A 4,721-nucleotide genomic window follows, 5' to 3' on the forward strand; every position below is an offset into this window, starting at 1 on the left:
CCAGCTGTTCCAGCTGCGGCCGCAGCCAGCCCGCGCTGCGCTGGCACCGCAGGAGGCAGCGGGGGTTGGCCCAGGGGCGCCACGGGGGACGGAGCTGGCTTGAGCAAGGCGGCTGGGGCCGGACAGCCCCCCGCCCCAGGGACATGGAGACACCCGCGTCCTCGGAGGCGCTTCCAGCATTGCCCGACAGCAAATTTGGAGTCAAGGAGATGACCCAGAGCGGCAGCGAAGGGGGTCGAGGCCGGCCGGCCACAAACCGAGGACCCTGGGGGTCGTCCCTCCAGCTCCACGGTGCGGCCGTGCCACTCCTGGAGATGGTTTTGGGGAGCTTGGAAGTCCGCGCAGAGCCTATTTTTATGCTCCTCCACCCACCCGTAGTCACCACCGGTCTGGCCGCACCGGGCCCAGAAAGCGGGGCGGGGGGATCAAAATTAACACATCTTGACAAGAGACTTCACGTCGCTCGGCAGCACGTGATGGAGGAGCTGGTGTCGTCTGATCTCACAGGGCTCAACCCCAGGGGCACCTCCGTCATCGGGGGGGGGGGGGGGGTGGTTTCAGAGCAGGGTCGACCCTCCTCCGCCAGGGACAGGTCAGGGGTCCCAGGCTGGTGGATCCCTCCCAGGATCCTGGTTGTAACGTGGGGGCCCTTTGGAAACGGGGAAATGGTGGCAGCGTGGAGTGGGCCAAGCTGTAGCAAAGGCCTGTGAGCAGGGCTCAACGCATGGGGAAGCAGGGCCGGAAGGGACCTCCCAGGCAACAGCAGTGTGGTGCTCCCGGAGCGACTACGTGCAGCTTCGTTAGAAAAACCTTTCTTTGTTTAACCCACGTAGCTGAGGGAAGCGGCGTGGAAATGCCGGCCAAGTGTAACCCAGCCGGCGCCAGTAACCGGGAGCGTCTCAATGAGGTGTTAACTCCCCGGCACGCTGCTCTGACAGCACCTCGCCTGCAGAGCAGGAGCGGAGAGGAGCGATGAGCGACCCCAACCACTGCCCCTTTGCAAGAGTGGGGCCTGCCGCCCCTAAACCCCACGGCGCGTGGGGCCATAGGGCCCAGGTCGGGCTTCGATGCGAGGTGCCGCGTGGCTGGCACATGGCAGAGCACGCGGGAAGCCCGCAGCAGTGCCTGCGTGAGACGGGGGCGCAGACGTAGGAAGTGTTATGGCAACACTGCTGGCTGCGCTGCCCCAATTTCGTACCAGCTGAGGAGCTTCCCTACGGGAAAAGGGGACGGATGGGCAGACGGGAGGCTCAGCCCGGGGACGGACAGGTGGAGGGAGATCCACAGCACAGAGGGACGCAGCAGAGCCCGTCGTGGGCAGGGACTGGGTGTCTCTGGGAGCCACTGGTGCCTCTGCAAGCAGGCAGGTGGCTGGCGAGGTCCCGGGGTCCTGCCTGCAGATACAGCCTGTGATGGGTGGGTAGGATTTGCACGCAGAGCTTGGGGCTCCCGCAGCCGGAGCATGCTGCAGAAACCCGGTCCCCACCCCGCGGAGCGCGCTGCAGAAACGTGCGGCAGAGCCAGGCCTGCAGCAGGACCTAGCCCCCCTTCCCTCCCCTCCCCTCCTAGGAGAGAGGCACCAGGGGCTGGCACATCTGCACCTGGCTGGAGGCGCCGGGGCCAGCTGTTTAGCTGGTGCAAGACAGAGCAGCCCCACAGACTCTCCCTGTGGCTCGGGAAGCAAGCAGGAGAGGGGCTGGGATGGGCCAGGGACCTTGGGGTCTCACTGCAGGGCAGCCCCCAGGCCCCCAACTAAAGCAGCTCCCAGGCCTGATGGTAGAGGCCAAGGGACCCCAAGGTGGCGGGGAGGGCCCCAGGCCTGCGCCGGGCTGGGGGAGGGGTGGGCGTCCGGGCTGCAGCCGACAGGCATTGAAGACGCCGGAGCCAAAGAAGAAAAGGGACGGAGAAGAAAAGGGACAGAGAGTTTGGGGGAAGGGGCCGGGGCTGCGGCACAGAGGCTGGATTGAGCGGAAGGGCAGAGGGGGGCGAGGAAAGGCAGACGTGACCCGCCTGCCAAGCGCCGAGCACTGCGGGGTCCGGCGGCAGGGAGGGGGCAGTGCCCGGGCACCCCCGGGGGTAAATGGGAGCAGGCCTGGCCCTGGAGGGTGGATCTACCAGCGTGCTACGATGAGATGTGCGTGTGTACATGTGTGCATGCATGCATGCATGCAAGAGCAGAGCGTGTCTGTGCATCTGTATGAGAATGAATGAGTGAACGTGTGTGTGTGTGTGTGTGCATGTGTTAGCATGTCTGTGCAACTGTATGTGAATGTGTGCATGTGTGTACATGCGTAAGCAGAGCATGTCTATAAGAATGTGCATGTGTGTGTACATGTCTGCGCATACATGAGCAGAGCACATCTGTGCAACTGCATGAGCATGAATGAGTTCACGTGCGTGTACGTCTGTGTGCACGTGCGTGAGAACAGAGCATGTCTGTGCAACTATATCAGAATGAATGCACGTGTGTGCACGTGTGCAAGAGCAGAGCATGTCTATGCACTTGCATGAGAATGAATGAGTGCATATGGGTGTGTATGCATCTGTGTGTGTGTGCGTGCGCGCGCGCATGTGCAAGAATAAAGCCTGTCTGCAAGCTGGTATGAGAACAAATGAGTGCGCATGCGAATGTGTGCATGTAAGAGCAGAACACATCTGTGAACCTGTATGAGAATGACCAAGTACATGTGTGTGTGCACAGGTGTGTGGGAGGGTGAGCACGTGTGCACATCTAAGTGTAAACAGGAGGGTGCACGTGCATGAGGGTGGGGGGGGGGCAAAGTCAGCAAGAGCAGGTGTGCATGTGTGCGCTCCAGGGCATACAGAACAGCTGAGCATGCTGGTGACTGGGTGTGCCTGCAGGCTCCCGGCACACGGGTGAGCAAGGGCACAGGTGCATGCACGTGCCCGTGTGTCCAGCCCTGCAGCCCTCGCGCTCCCCTGCTTTGCTGCTGCGTGAGTAGAGGCCCCTGCCCCGGCGCGTCCCCTCGCCGGCAGGAGGGACCCAGCCAGGTCCAAGTCGCCTGCGTGGACTGGCGCTCAGCTAAGCCCGCTCCACCCCGGGTCAGCGATCTGGAAGAGCGGAGAGGATCATTGCTGGTAACCCGTGCAGGGGATACCAAAATCACCGGAGCTCGTCACGGCAGACAGGGGCCGGCTGCGCAGACCGAGGTGGGGCGCTTGCTACTGAGCCGCACGCATTTGTCTCCTGCAGCCAGGCATCCAGGAACGGAGAATGTAGGTCATACTAGCGCAGCCGAGCCAGCAGCCCAGAGGCAGCGGATCTGGAAGGGACTTGCATGCAGCCAGCCGACCGCAAGCGGCTGCAGCTGAGGAGCAATGCCCTCCTTGGGCGGCTAGAAGCAGATGGGATGTCACCCTGTTAGGAGATCATCCCCATGTCATGCACCCTGTGAGGAAGGGCTTGGTTAAGGGGTGCTTAATACCATTATTGGCAATCCCTGCATGGGAGGAGGATCTCTACTGTGGCTCATGGATGGGTCTTCAGGTGCCTGAAGGGTCCAAGCTTTGAGCCACAGGCCTGGCTGCAGAAGCTGCAGGTCTTGGCACAGGGGGAGCAGGGTGCAGGCTGGGTTCCCTTCTCCTTTTCCTTCCTCCGCTCTCTTCTCTGCATCGCGGGGGAAAGGTTTTCTCTCGAAAAACAGCCGCTTGGTGGAGGTCGCAGTGCCACTGGAGCCAGTTAGCAGCCAGCTCCTTCCCATGTCGCCATCCGTCCCCGTGTCCTGGCACTGCTTCCTTTGGTGGCCGCAACTCTTTTATGCTGCCAAAACCAAGTCAGGCCCCGAGCACGTGCCCAGTCGCGCCTGTGTGGTCACCCACGGGAAGGCGAAGAGGCTACTTGATAAGGACCGTGGTTGGGAGGAGACTTCTCGCAGCTCTTTGTGGTCCAAGCACAGGCAGGGGGGTAACAAGGCCTGACCCCTGCCCCTGGGGCCGCTGGTGTTTGTCACCCCCGTGCCCCAGGAGCTGGCACGTCCCAGCAAGCAGACATTGACCCCGTACCATTGGATGCAGGATGCTGCAGCCCCGGGAAAGCCTATTTCCTGGTCCCATTTTCATGGCTTTCCTCCCCCAACACCCGGGAAACACAAATGCAGCATGAGGATCCGGAGTTTAGAGAAGACCAAGGGGGGATTGAGTAGCAGCCTTCACCTCCCTGCAAGGGACTGCAAAGAGGACGGAGCTGGACTGTTCTCAGTGGGGGCAGATGACAGGACAAGGAGCAATGGGCTCAAGTTGCAGCAAGGGAAGTTGAGGAATTACTTTCTCACTGGGAGGGTAGAAAAGCACAGGAACAGGTTACCCAGAGAGGCGGTGGACTCTCCATCCTTGCAGGTTTTGAACACCTGACTAGACAAAGCCTTGGCTGGGATGATGTAGCTGGGGCTGGTCCTGCTTGGAGCAGGGGGCTGGACTAGATGTGACCTCCTGAAACCTGAATTTTCTATGATTCTGTGATCCGGGCATCAGAGAAATCACACACTGAACAGGAGTCAGCAATGTCCTAGCATTGCAACACGCCCCAAACACCCGACCGGGATGTATAACAGGAGAGCTGTGGGCAAGAAACATGCAATAGTCCTTCCGCGCTGCTCAGCACTGGCCTGCAGAGCCGGGCTGGAGGCCGAGAGGTTGCACCGTGCTTCAAGAAGGGTGCGGACCAGCTGGAGACCGTCCAGGGCAGAGCAACAAGGGAAAGA

Source organism: Alligator sinensis, unplaced genomic scaffold, assembly GCF_000455745.1.
Source record: "Alligator sinensis unplaced genomic scaffold, ASM45574v1 scaffold1296_1, whole genome shotgun sequence".
NCBI classification, from domain to species: Eukaryota; Metazoa; Chordata; order Crocodylia; family Alligatoridae; genus Alligator; species Alligator sinensis.